Source organism: Hippoglossus stenolepis, chromosome 11 (genome assembly GCF_022539355.2).
Source record: "Hippoglossus stenolepis isolate QCI-W04-F060 chromosome 11, HSTE1.2, whole genome shotgun sequence".
NCBI lineage: Eukaryota > Metazoa > Chordata > Actinopteri > Pleuronectiformes > Pleuronectidae > Hippoglossus > Hippoglossus stenolepis.
Genome location: NC_061493.1, coordinates 13,494,903 through 13,510,216, shown reverse-complemented (window position 1 = coordinate 13,510,216; position 15,314 = coordinate 13,494,903). Strand labels below are relative to the sequence as shown.

The window sequence follows — 15,314 nt, the reverse complement described above, 5'->3', positions numbered from 1 at the left end:
GACCTTAAAATAGGGTTTATCATCCAAAAACCTTCACCAATGGTTTAAACACTTAGAAATATTGTCGTTATGTATCGTTATTATGCTATGATTTTGCTAGTCCCCAGCCTTAAGGATCAAAGTGGGCAGTATGTATTCCCATAGCTAAAATGAGTTTGACATGCCCCTGGTATAAGAGCTGTGTTTTCACGAAACCCTTTGTCTTCTATGACATGTACTATGTCATCAAAGGGAGTCTTCCTCATTTAGGAGAGCTAGATTACAGGACACACCACAACTCCAGCTTGACCCTGTGGAACAAGGTCTAGGTCCTAACCAGCCTTTATGAAATTTATAGTAGATGTTCGTGGTAGATACATACTGTATGGGGTGTTTTTCACCTAATTTTTTTGCCAAGTCTGTAATGTTTCGTGTCCAATACTGCCTGAAATAATTATTGTGTAACTTTAAGTACTTTTTTTTCCAACAGATGAAGCACATGGTGATAAAAGAGTTGCATCCGGGCGAAGTGTGCTGAATTCTTCAGACCAGGCGAGAAGTTGAAGGGTATCTTCAGCCGTTTGTATCGCTGTATCGCTGGTTTAGAAGGAGCCAAGGAGGCACTGAAAAGCCGTTATTCTTCCAATCAAATTCCCATACCTTTTCACTGGTGATGATCTTGTTCAATGGGAAAACCACTTAACATTACTCCAAATGAAAACATTTTCTATAATATATGGAATAGTTGTGCCAGATACTCCATAACCTCTGTTTGAATAACAGGAAGAGAACTCCATGGAGGGATCTTGCTCTTTGGACCTCCAGGCACAGGCAAGTCCTATCTGGCTAAAGCTGTTGCCACGAGGCAAACAACTCAGCGTTCTTCTCCATCTCCTCGTCTGACCTCGTCTCGTGGCTCGGAGAGAGTGAAAAGTGAGTCATTTTTGGCAGCAATCCACAGAAGTATGGAGTCAAGCTTAAGAATATGCTGCATCTTAGAATAAGTATGCTCGATTTCATGTCCTGAAAGCTTCCATTCCTTCACAGATTGGTGAAGAATCTTTTTACCCTTGCCACAAAAGAGAGACACAAGCCTTCCATCATCTTCATGGGTAAAGTTATTTCTGTGTGGATCAAGAAGCGGAGCAGTGAGCCACTTTCCGGCGTATTAAGACAGAATTCCTGGTTCAGATGCAGGTAAAGTCTGCTGAGATAAACAGCTATTGTAACTTCTGATATTCTCTTAAGTGTTGCATGCTGGATGTTATATTTAAAAGAAACCTGGATGTAAATATATTTGTTTATTTATATATTTATTTATCATTTATTTTGTTGTATTATCTAAAGCTGTGTTGAGGAGCGGCTGTAAATGTTGAAATATTACATTACACTCATGATCCAAATCACTCTCAAGTATATCCTACCCTGGATTTGTTGTACCTGAGTGTGGGAATAACAATGAGTGCTAGTACTCGGGGCACAAACATCCCGTGGACCTAGACTCAGCCATCAGAAGAGAAGGTTATTATTAGTCTGTAAAAGTATTTTCTAAACATGTTGTCATTAGCATGTGCTGACTTTTGCACTAATAGCCTCTCTCAGATTTGAGAAAGGATCTACATCCCGCTGCCTGAAAACCGCCCTCTCTTTCATTTTAGCTCCACCTGGATCCGACTCCCAGCAGCCTCAGTGATTCTGTTTTGTCTCCTCTAGGCAAGAAGACAGAAGGATACTCTGGAGCAGACATAAGTGTCATCGTCAAGAGATGCTCTAATGCAGCCAGTTCGAAAGGTCCAGTCAGCAACCCACTTCAAGCGGGTATGTGTTTTGTTCACACTTCTGTCTTCACTGTGATGTATTAGAGTTATAGTTGTTAAGTTTCCTTGATGTTTATGGTAAAGTGGAAGTCAAAGGCCATCCAGGACAGACCCCAACGCTGTGGACTGACCTGTAAAACCCTTGTTCATCTGGTAGTATAGCGCAATTGAAATGTTGTGGATGGATGTCCCCAGGGAGAAGCTATTGGAACCTATAAGTATGCATAGTAAGGAAATAAAGTCTGAGATATAAACCATATTCGAGCCACTACTTTATTACCATATCATTTTCTTCCTCTTTTCAGTCTGACATGCAGAGGTCTCTGACCAGCATAAGCCAACAGTCAACAATCAAGATCTGGACAAACTGAAAAAAATTCTGGTGACTTTGGACAGGAAGTCTAGGAGTGATGAATGGGCACGTCAAACCAAAGCAATGGAATTGTGATTGTCTCTCTTTACTGTCCTGTCCCTTTTTGTCTCTCTCTCTGTTTTTCACCATCATAGTGTGCAGACCGGGTGGTTTCTCATAAATAAACAGATTACTGCTCTGTTCTGCCAATCTGGTAACCCTAGTGTCCAAAAGATAAGATTATCTCAGCTAATCTGATAAAGAATCAATGCCTCACTGGGGAATTTAGAGGTTGTTTGACTTACGCACTAAAGGCTAAAGGTATTGATGAGCAAGATAAGCAACCTTAAGAACCAACAGAAGATGTAACCATCTATTTTCAGGTTAGTACCATATCCTACACCTTCATTTTCTAGTCAATGCATCACACCAGATAAATAAATACCCTTATATATATCACTCTTTTTGTATTGAAATAACAAGCATTTTTATAATGTATACTGTACTTTTGGAATATATACATTTTGGACTGGGAATCTCATGCCACCCAAACTACAATAACCCACATGATAGTCTGACCAGGAAATATTCAATAGTCTTTCAGATATGCTTCAAATGCTACATCTACTGAGTTATTTATATACAGCAGGTATATGGAGAAGCCAACATATCCAGGTCAGCTTGGGTCTCACAGATCTTTGTCTTGTGGGTCTGTGTTGTGTTGTGTGTTTGTGTTGGTGTTGGGATAAACAGCTGTGGACAGGACAGGCAGCCCACCGCAGTTTCCTGCTGACCCTCTTGGTGTTGCTGCCTCTGTATGGGATCAGCCCAGTTTGGTGCTTTGCAGCATCTGTCCTCGGCAGTATGTCATGACGGCTCTCTTCTACTGCCCAGTGTCTACAGCCAGGTCAGGTACAGCACTCTGCCATCATAAATACATGTTTATGTATCATATCTTCTGTCTCATCCCAACTTTTTTGCTTTTCGTTACTTTTAATATAAACACAAAAGAAATGCTTTACTTTACATTGATGTAATGGGAGTCATCAGTATTTGATTGGTAAACAGTTAAAAGAAGATTCTGTTAGACATATTTGACTACTTATTTTAAATTGGAAGTAACTAGTAACTCAAAGTAGCTAAAGTAAATATCTAAAAGTAACGTAACTAAAGTACAAAGTAACTAAATTTACAAAAGTAACTAAAAAGTAAAGTAAAGTAACGTAAAGTAACTAAAAGTAACGAAGTAACTAAAGTAACGTAAACGTAAACTAACCAAAAGTAACTAAAAATGCTTAAAGCGTTAAGTAACTAAAAGTAACTAAAATTAAAGTAAAGTAACTAAAAGTAACTAAAAGTAACGTAAAGTAACAAAAGTAACGAAAAGTAACTAAAACATTAGAAGTAGCAGAAGTAAAGTTGGGATGAGACGGAAGGATTATGATGCATAAGGCAGCCTTATTTGCCAGTGTATAAGTGCTGTACCTGGACTGGCTGTAGACACGGGGGCAGTAGAGAAGAGAGCCGTCATGACATACTGCCGAGGACAGATGCTGCCAAAGCACCAAGCTGATCCCATGCAGAAAAGAAGGTCAACATGAACACCGAGAGAAGAGTCAGCAGTTGGAGGCTGTGGGGGTTTCACCTGTCGACACAGCTGGTCAGCAACACCTCAACCAGCTACCTAGCATAACAAGACAGACAAAGATCTGTGAGACCCAAGTGACCTGGATATGTTAGCTCCATATACCTGTATTTAAAATAACTCAGTAGATGTAGTATTTGGAGAGTTTACATTTGAAAGACTATTATAGTCAGACATGTAGGTTATTCTAGTTTGGTGGTAATAGATTCCAGTCCAAAATGTATATATTCCAAAAGTACAGTATACATTATAAAATGCTTGTTATTTCCAATACAAGAGTATATATATATAAAGGGTATTATTTATCTAGTGTGATGCATTGACTAGAAAATGAAGGTGCAGGATATAGTACTAACTGAAAATAGATAGTTAGTACATCTTCTGTTAGTTTCCATAAGCTGCTTGGGTATTCTGCTCATCAATACCTTTAGCCTTTAGTGCGTAAGTCAAACAACCCATATAAAGTTTACATTTAAAAGTCTATTGAATATTTCCTGGTCAGACTATCATGTGAGTTATTCTGATTTGGTGGTAATAAGATTCAGTATACTCACAGTATATTGGGGTTGGTTCTTGAGTTTCATGTGAATAATGAAGCAGGAGAGTGACTCCTATATACATTTAATTCTTTTGTCTTTGAGGTTGTAAGTCTATTGCAGACAATGAAACAATTCAGAAACTGTGCATGAGGTATAAAGAGATTTATAAAACTGACTTCATCATCTTTAATGTTCTTGGCAGTGTGTAGTTCAGGAAAGTGTCTGATAAAGCTCACAAACAAATAGACACCCTGTCTTCTTGGTTGGCCCTGAGACAGATCCCAGTTTTACCCAGTTTTTCTAGTTCAAGTTTACATTTCAAGACATTTTTGCTGGGGAGCAGTTTCCATTTAAAAATCAATCTTTGGATGCAAAAGAGTTTTTCATGAGCCCCGCTCCAAAAAAATGTCTGTACTGCGGCCCTGAGGAAACCAGTGGTACAGTAGATCTTTGCTTAGAACATGAAGCGTTGTTGTGTAATTACAGGGCAGTTATCTAATCTGTCGCGATCAATATTCCTTTCATGATGTGGTGTGAATGCAATACAAAGAAGTATAAAGATGTTATAATATCAAATCCAACCCACAGACACAGTGGTGGTCAGGCGCTCCAGCGCAGGATCCACAGGTTCGACAGGTATCCGGCCCGTAGAAATTGCATTATTTTACACACAGAGCATCTGCTCCACTTTCTGTCAGGGCAGGAGGAGAGGAGGAGGCCGCTGATTGGATGGATCCATTAAGATGTGTAGAGTCCTTGTTAACCTCCTCCTCTGGCTGTGATAGGAGGTGGTGTGAAACCCTAGGCCTCTCTTGGTGTGAATGAGAGATCCGATGAGATCATCCCAGCCAGTCACAGTGCTGCTTGCTGGATGGCTGGCATCACGCAGTAGAATCTGTGATCAGAGGTAATACATGTAGGCCAGAAAGAACAGCGCCAGGTAAGGAGAGAAGGGTGCGTCTCCTCTTGCAGTGCGATGGGCGTAGTAATTGCCAGAGGACCAGGCTGAGCAGAGCTGTCAGGATGATGATGCCCAGCAGGTAGTGCAGCTGCGGCCAGACAGCAGAGGCAGCAGCACACCAGGCCGAGATCATGGAGATCTCCAGTTGCTTCAATCAGGGCCCGGAGAACAGAGGAGTGACATCCGCTGTGAGGTTTCGTATCTCAGCCACCCCAGGCGCTTTGCATTCAGGCAGAGTTACAAACACTTGAAAATAAAAAAACTTAATTAGGAATGATGCTAATACACTTTCATTGATCAAATAATAAGATATGAGGAAAAATCACATGTTTTCTTATTAGAAGGTCAGACACAATTTATATTGTCTTTGGTGTGATGTCACATGTTTGGTTAAATAAACTGTAAAAAGATAAATAAATGGATAAATAAAATGAATTTATGATTAAATACATTTGCAACATGAAGTCATGAAGTCTCAGGATCTGAGGCCCTGGGACATTTTTCTTCCTCGGCCTGAAGTTTATTGTACTAAAGCAGGATTTAAAACCTTTGAGTCCTTGATGCCCAAAATAGCAGAGTCAGAGGAAATGTGACCCCCATTCTCCCAAAAGGGATATTTTAGTGAGCTTGTTCACAAATCTCCCACATGTGCAATGTTTCCTGTGATGCATAAACTGACCTGCGGCAGCTGATGCGTCCATCATCTCATCATAATCTGTATGGTTATTTACATGGTTTTATTCTAAAAATCACAGCGCCACCTGCTGGCTGCAGGAAGTTACATGTTTTACTTTGATGAACTGCTCCTGGCTGCTTTACAGCCTACAGCTCAAAACAGTCAAGTCATTGGACCATGGTCAAGTGTGACATTTATCAAACCGTCATAAAGGTTCATCCTTCGCCAAAGGAGACGATGTTGTCCCCTTAAGTCCAGTGTGCATTGTCCTATGCACTTCAAACTGTTCTCATGATCAGAGACCAAGCCTGAACAGCTCTATGTAGTAATGTTCCTCAGTGTCATGGCGCCACCTACTGATTCGCCATAGGCAAAGTACTTTAGTAAATCCACTCGCTGCATTATCAGCCAGCTCAGACTACTGACCTACTGATTACAATCAGCTGAACACATCCATATATTAATATTGATTTCAGGGTCATAGCGCACCCTCACGTTCGTTACTTTCACGTTACTTTCGTAACTTTTCGTGCTTTTAGTTGCTTTGAATTTGCGCCGTTACTTTTTGTTACTTTTATTCTTTTTGGTTCACTTTTAATTCACTTCTGCAGCTTTCGTTACTTTAGTTACTTTTCGTTACTTTAGTTACTTTTGATCACTTTATAACTTTTCAATTACTTTTAGTTACTTTATTACTTTTTGTAACTTTGTTACTTTTAAATTTACTTTTAGTTTTGTTACTTTACGTTACTTTTCGTACTTTCCGTTGCTTTTTAGTTACTTTGTGCTTTTTAGTTACTTTTAGTTACTTTCGTACTTTTAGTTACTTTTTGATTACTTATTACTTTTAGTTACTTTTTAAGTTACTTTTAGTTACTTTTTAAATTACTTTTGTACTTTAGTTACTTTTGTACTTTTAGTTGCTTTTTGATTACTTTCATTACTTTTAGTTATACGTTACTTTTTAGTTACTTTTATGCTTTCCAATTTTTTAGTTACTTTTGTACATTTAGTTACTTTTTAGTTACTTTTGTACTTTTAGTTACTTTTGTACTTTAGATTCTTTTAGTTACTTTTGTACTTTTAGGTCTTACTTTTTAGTTACTTTCGTACTTTTGGTTACTTTTTAGTTACTTTAGTTACTTTTGTTTTATGCAAGTCGATGGGCTTTGGTCACTTTGTCCCTGAGCTCATGGTTTGTTCTTTTCCCTCCCTGTCCACATTTTGCTAATTATCCATGTAATACAAACTATAGCCCTTCAAATTATGAAGTTAAGTCACATTGCAAATTTCGATTTAAAATCCTGAGATGTTGAAGCTGGACACTGGTGGCTCCAGGTGAAACGTCATTATCTCATACCTTAAAAACGAGGCAATCTCCAAGCATAGATATGTGTAGCCATGTAGCAGTGTGCACCATGTTGCCTTCCTGAAAAGCTACGAATGCTTTTTTTTTGTTTAAATTTAGGTTTATTTCTAAATTGGTCATACTGCTTATATAGTGCTTTGTCACTACAACTGAAATGTATAATACTTGCACACATTTTATATAAGCTCTTTTAGAGATTATTCACAGCTGTACTCTTTAGCTCATAAGGTGTACCGGAAACTTGTTAGGGAGCAAATAACATTTTTATATAAATATCTAAAATTTATAGCCAACTCTTCAGTCTTTCTTTGTGAAGAGGTGCATACGATTTTCTCTTTTTGTTTCCATCTCATGTAAATAAGAGTTATAAGTTATGTCAAGAAAAGCCAGAGGTAGTCATTTGGACTGGAGTTTCACACTTGGGTAAGTAGATATTTATTGTACTTTATCTTGCAGTTGACACCTGGTGACTGGTTAGGCAGGTGTGGCTTTTTTCCCTTTGTTGCAATGTACAAACATGCAACATATGCTGGACTATAGAACCTATTATATTTCAATGCCGGTCGATGGAGTTATTATAGTCAAAGTTGGATTTTTAAAATGCAAACAGGTAACTAACATTTATATAAAGACAAACAAATGATATTATCATAATAGATACAAAAAATTGTTTTGGCTGCTTTTATTTCTAAAGAAGAAATTGTTGAAATATATTTTCCATCTCCTTCATAGTTTAAGGAATTTAAATAATTTTTCATTTGTATTCATTTTTATTTTGAATTTACCTGTATATAAATTTACATTCACATCATTTGTAGATGAGGAGAAACTCATCATCTTCCTCGTTACTGTGATCCAGGGCAAATAAATATATGTATAAGTTCTGACTCAAGACGGTAGGCTCAGGGGCGAGGCTGCTAGCTGAGACGGATTCGACAATAACAAGGTATCGGAACGTTGCATTGTAGGAGTTGTTGTCAATGTGCTTTCAGTGCCGCTATGATCAGGAGAGTCTCCTGGCGTGAGAACTGATGGGTGCGCGCGTGAAGCGTCGTTTGACGGTGCGCCGCGTGGAAGCGTCATTTGACACGTAGGGCGCTTCATAAATTTACTATACATTTTCTGTGTCATCAAAGGAGTCTTCCTCCATTTAGGAGGCTAGATTACAGGACACACCTGTCCAGCTTGACCCTGTGGAACAAGATTACGATCCTAAGCATCATTACCGACTCAGAATCAAGACCAACAGTTTACCTCCTCATCTTCCCCTCCATCTTGACAGCATCTTTACTTGACGAATTCAACTGTAAGTCTGAAATGATTGTGACCTGCCAAACTAACACTCTGGATAAAGAAAGTAAGCATATTTTCAAATGCATATCAATCAGTCTATTTAGTATATACTGTTATATTTCGAGTTTATTTTGTTGATCCAGCTGTAGTTAGCTAGCCAGAAAGAAACTAGCTAACTAACAGCTAGTTAGTATTATATATTTCTCTTTCTCACTAGTGCCCACACATTATTATCATGTAATACAACATGCATCAGATGTTACAAAAGCGGCATATAATTATGGTATAGAGCAGGGGTGTCAAACATACACGGCCGGCCGCAGAAATTCAGCTCAGCCCGCCGGATGACGGCTTTGCTAAGTATGAAAATTGAAAGACATAAATTGCATTTCTATAAAAGTAGCTATATTCCTAATCAGTCCACTGGGGTCATACGTATGTTAGAGCATGCCTGGAGCTGTAAAACAAGTAAAGTAAGAGTAGCGATTTACACTTGTGAATCAGAATGTCTCAAATGTGGAGGTTTATGAGTACAAACGTTTTGTAATTTTTTAATCGATCCAGTAATTGCTTCAAAACAGCGTAAATGCGATATCTGCTCCGGAGGCAAGCGCTCGCTGCCTCCTTTGTGACGCGTTTGACGTCACGAAGCGAGAATCTGCAGAAGAGGAGGCCCAGGCAGATAAACAGTGGGCTGATGTCACCCAGGTTTTAGTCTTTATGTTTCTAGTTTATTGTAGAAAGACCTTAAAATAGGGTTTTATCATCCAAAAACCTTCACCAATGATTTAAACATGAGAAATATTGTAAATTTATGTATGCGTTATTATGCTATGATTTTACTGGTCTGGCCACTTGAGATCAAAGTGGGCAGTATGTATTATAACTAAATGATTTTGACACCTAGTATAGAAACTGTGTTTTCACAGGCTCCTTTAATCTTCTATGACATGTACTATGTCATCAAAGATCTTCCTCATTTAGGAGAGCTAAGTTACAGGACACACCCACAACTCAGCTTGACCCTGTGGAACAAGGTCTAGGTCCTAACAGCCTTGTGAAATTGTAGTACAGATGTTCGGTAGTGAATACATACTGTATGGGTCGTTTTCCTCTATGTTTTTGCAAGTCTGTAATCATTTGCATTGTCAATGCTGCCTGAAATAATTATTGTGTAACTTTAAATGCTTTTTCCAACAGATGCGACACATGGTGATAAGTTGCATCCGGGCGAAGTGTGCTGAATTCAGACAGAGCCGAGAAGTTGAAGGAGTATCTTCAACCGTTTGTATGTCGCTGTATCGCTGGTTTAGAAGGAGCCAGGAGGCACTGAGAAAGAGGCGTTATTCTTTAATCAAGTTCCATACCTTTTCACTGTTGTTATTCTGATCTTATTCAATGGGAAAGACACCTTAGCTTATCCCAGAGTAAACATTTTCTATATTATATGGAATAGTTGTGCCAGATGCTCATAACCTCTGTTTGAATAACAGGAAAGAGAACTCCATGGAGGGATCTTTGCTCTTTGGACCTCCAGGCACAGGCAAGTCTATCTGGCTAAAGCTATTTCTCTGGAGGCAAACAACAACGTTCTTCTCCATCTCCTCATTAGCCGTCTCTAAATGACTCGGAGAAGGTAGTGAGTCATTTTTAGCAGCAATCCACAGAAGTATGGGTCAAGCAAGAATATGCCATCTTAGACCGTATGCTCCGATTTCATGTGCAGCTTCCATTCTACTTCACAGATTGGTGAAGAATCTTTTTCCTTGCGAGGGAACACAAGCCTTCCATCATCTTCATCGATGAGATTATTTCACTGTGTGGATCAAGAAGCGGAAGTGAGAGTGAGGCCACTCGTATTAAGACAAATTCCTGGATTCAGATGCAGGGTAAGTCTGCTGGATAAAAAACAATAACGCCTTTCTAGTACTTCATAGTGTTGCATGCTGAATGGTCCTGTTTAAAAGAAACCTGAGATGATATATTTGTTTATTTATATATTTATTTATCTTTATTTTACGGCTGTGTTATCTAAAGCTCATGTTGAGAATGACTATAAATGCATTGAAATATTACATTTTTGCTGTGATCCAAATCCACTCTCAGTATGTCTCCTACCTAGTTTGTTATTTTACAGGTGTGGGGAATAACAATGACGGAGTGCTGGTACTCAAGGGCACCAAACATCCCGTGGACCTAGACTCAGCCATCAGAAGAGTTATTATTATTAATTATAAAGTATTTTCTAAACATGTTGTCATTCGCCTGTGCTGACTTTGCTGTCCCTCTCTCAGATTTGAGAAAAGAGATCTACATCCCGCTGCCTGAAGAGCACGCCCTCTCTTTCATTTCAAGCTCCACCTGGGATCGACTCCCAGCAGCCTCAAGTGATTCTGACACATCATCTGGGCAAGAGACAGAAGGATATCTGGAGCAGACATAAGTGTCATCGTCAGAGATGCTCTAATGCAGCCAGTTCGAAGGTCAGTCAGCAACCCATAAGCGGGTATGTGTTTTCTTTACCTTCTGTGCTTCACTGTGATGTATTAGAGTTATAGTTGTTAAAGTTTCCTTGATGTTTATGATGCTAAATTAGGTACAGAGGCCCGTCGGGACAGACCCCAACGCTATTGTGGGCGACCTCTTGACTCCTTGTTGTCTGGTGATCTTAGCATGGTGAAATGTTATTGGATGGATATACAGGAGAAGCTATTGGAACCTATAAGTATGCATGGTAAGGAAATAAAAGTCTGAGATATAAATGCATATTCGACCACTACTTTATTACCATATCATTTCTTCCCTCTTTTTCAGTCTGACATGCAGGAGTCTCTGACAGCATAAAGCCAACAGTCAACAATCAAGATCTGGACAAACTGAAAAAATTCACAGGCGACTTTGGACAGGAAGTCTGGGAGGTGATGAATGGGCCGTCAAACCAAAGCAATGGAATTGTGATTGTCTCTCTTTACTGTCCATGTCCCTTTTTGTCTCTCTGTTTCATCATGAATATTCTTAGACCCGGGTGGTTTCTCATGGAAATGGGCAAGATTACTCTGTTCTGCCAATCTGATAACCCTAGTGTCCAAAAAGACCAATTACATCTCAGCTAATCTGATAAAGAATCAATACCTCACTGGGAATTTAGGTTGTTTGACTTCGCACTAAAGGCTAAAAAAGGTATTGATGAGCAGAGCATCTTAAGCAGCTTATGAAACCAGCAGAAGATGTACATATACATCTATTTTCAATTAAAGTACCATATCCTACACCTTCATTTTCTAGTCAATACATCACACAGATAAATAAATACCCATATATATATCCTCTTTTGTATTGAAATAACAAGCATTTATAATGTATACTGCTTTTTGGAATATATACATTTGGACTGAGAAAATCTATTACCACCAAACTGCAATAACCCACATGATAGTCTGGCCAGGAAATATTCAATAGTCTTTCCAAGTATAAACTTCAAATACTACCATCTACTGAGTTATTTTATGCGGCACAGGTATATGGAGCCAACATATCCAGGTCAGCTTGCAGGTCACAGATCTTTGTCTTGTGGGTCTGTGTTGTGTTTGTCATGTTTGTGTTGAGGTGTTGCAGGATAAACAGCTGCTGGACAGGACAGACAGCCACCGCAGTTTCCTGCTGACCCTCTTTAGTGTTACTGCCTCTGTATGGGATCAGTTTGGTGTGCAGCATCTGTCTGGCAGTATGTCATGACAGCTCCCTCTTCTACTGCCCGGTGTCTACAGCCAGTCCAGGTACAGCACTCTGTACATCGCAAATACATGTTTATGTATCATATCTTCTATCTCATCCCAACTTTTTTTACTTTTAGTTACTTTTTAATATAAACACAAAAATGTACTTTACTTTGTTGATGTGTTAAGTCATCAATCATTGATTGTAGTAAACAGTTAAAAAGAAGATTCTATTTGGGCATATTTGACTACTTATTTAAATTAAGGTAACTTAAAAGTAACTTAAAGTAACTAAGTAAACGTATTCAAAAGTGTGAAAGTAACTAAAGTACAAAGTATTTCGATTTGCAAAGTGACACAAAGTAGAAGTGGTAGCAAAGTAACTAAAGTATGAAAAGTAGCTAAAGTAGCATGTGTCAAACTAACCAAAAAGTAGTAACTAGAAATGTGGTTAAGTAACTAAAGTAACTAGATTAAGGTAAAATGTGAGAAGTAACTGAAAGTAGCGTAAAAGTAACAAAAGTAACGAAAAGTAACTAAAAACATTAAGTAACGAAAAGTAAAAAAGTTGGGATGGGACAGAGATGTGATGCATAGGCATGTATTTGCGGTATAAGTGCTAATGGACAACCAGGCATTAGAAAGAGAGCCGATCATGACCCAATACTACCCGAGGAGGAAATGCTACAAAGCGCAAATCCCCTACAGAGAGTCAACATGAACACCGAGAGAGAGTCAGCAGTTGGGGAGCTGTGGGGGGTTTGCCTGTCGACACAGCTGGTCGGCAACGCCTCAGCACAAACACACAAACCTGGCAAGACAAGACAAAGAGATCTGTCGAGACAAGCTGACCTGGATATTAGCTCCATATACCTACTGTATTTAAAATAACTCGGTAGATGTAGTATTTGAAGTTGCATTTGAAAGACTGTATGGTCAGACATGTGGGTTATTCTGGTTTAGTGGTAATAGGTCCCAGTCAAAATGTATATATTCAAAAATACAGTATACGATATAAAATAACTTGTTATTTCAATACAAAAAGAGTATATATATATATATATAGAGGTATTTTGTTGCTCTGGTGTGATCATTGGCTAAATGAAGGTGCAGAATATAATTGCTAACACTGAGTAGATGGTTAGTACATCTTCTGTTGAGTTTCCATAAACAACAGAGTATTCTGCTCATCAACTCTGCCCAGCCTTTAGTGCAGCAAGTCAAACAACCCATAAGTTGCATTTTAGAGAGTGTGAATGTTACCATGGTCAGACTATCATGTGGGTTATTCTGGTTTTGGTGGTAATAGATTCAATGATATACTCACAGTATATTGGGGTTAGTTCTTGAGTTTATGAATAATAAACAGGAAAAGTGACTTCTATACATTCATTCTTTTGTCTTTGGGGTTGTAAATTATTACAGACAATACAGTAGCGTTCCAAACTGTGCATGAGGAGTATAAGAGATTTATAAAACTGGCTTCATCATCTTTAATGTTCTTGGCAGTGTGTAGTTCAGGAAAGTGTCTGATAAAGCTCTGAAACAAATAGACACCCTGTCTTCTTGGTTGGCCCTGAGACAGATCCCAGTTACCAGTTTTCTAGTTCAAGTTTACATTTTCAAGACATTTTGCTGGGAGCAGTTTCATTTAAAAAATCAATCTTTGGATGCAAAGAGTTTTTCACTTGAGCCCGCTCCAAAAATGTCTGTACGGCTAGAGAAACCAGTGGGTACAGTAGGAGTCTTTACTTAAGACATAAAGACGTTATTTAATGTAATTGGGCAGTTATCTAATCTGTCATGAATTCAATATGCACTTTCATGATGTAGTGTGAATGTACAATACAAAGTATAAAGATGTTATAATATCAAATCCAACCCACCAGACACAGTGGTGGTCAGACGCTTGACGCAGGATCCACAGGTTCGGCAGTGTCCGGCCGCGGGAGTCGCATTGTTTTGCACACAGGCATCTCTGCTCACTTTTCTGTCAGGGCAGGAGGAGAGGAGGAGGAGCGCTGATTGGATGGATCCATTAGATGTGTAGAGTCCTTGTTAACCTCCTCACTCTGGCTGCTTGATAGGAGGTGGTGTGGCTCCCTGGGCCTCCTCTTGGTGTGAATGAGAATCCGATGGTGAGATCATCCCATTCACAGTGCACGGCTGCAGATGGCTGAGCGTCCCCACGCGGTAGAATCTCTGTGATGAAGAGGTAATACATGTATTAGAACAGCGCCAGAGTAAGGAAAGAAGAGGTCATCTCCTCTTGCGGTGCGTGGCGTGGTAGTACCAGAGGACCAGGCTGGGCAGAGCTGTCAGGATGATGATGCCCAGCAGGTAGTGCAGCTCATGACCCGGGCAGCAGGCAGCAGCACCAGGGCCGGGATCATGGAGATCTCAGGTTGTCAATCAGGGCCCGAGGAACAGGAAGTGACATCCGCTGTGAGGGTTTTGTGTCTCAGCCACCTGCAGCGCACACATTCAGGCAGAGTTACAAACACTTGAAAATAAAAAACTTAATTAGGAATGATGCTAATACACTTTCATTAGAGTCAAACTAATAAGATGAGGAAAAATCACATGTTTTCTTATTGAAGAGTTCAGACCACTGTAATTTATATTGTGCTTTGGTGTGATGTCACACGTGTTTGGATTTTAAATAAACTGTAAAAGATAAATAAAATGGATAAAATAAAATGAATTTATGATTAAATACATTGCAACTTGTGAAGTCATGAAGTCTCAGAGGATCTGGGGCCCTGGGACATTTCTTCACTCGGCCTGGAAAATTTATTGTACTAAACAGGGATTCCAAAACCTTTGAGTCCTTGATGCCCCAAAATAACCGAGTCAGAGATATACGGCCCCCATTATCCCAAAGGATATTTTAGCTGAAGCGATGCAAAAAATCTCCATGTGCAATGTTTCCTGTGATGCTGTAATGACCTGCGGCAACTGATGCCA

General features: G+C 39.2%; 1 pseudogene; it reads left to right on the top strand.

Annotated features, from left to right (window-relative positions):
• Window positions 1-212: 212 nt before the first annotated feature.
• LOC124854439 lies at window positions 213-12,366 on the top strand (annotated as a pseudogene).
• The last annotated feature ends 2,948 nt before the right edge of the window (window positions 12,367-15,314 follow it).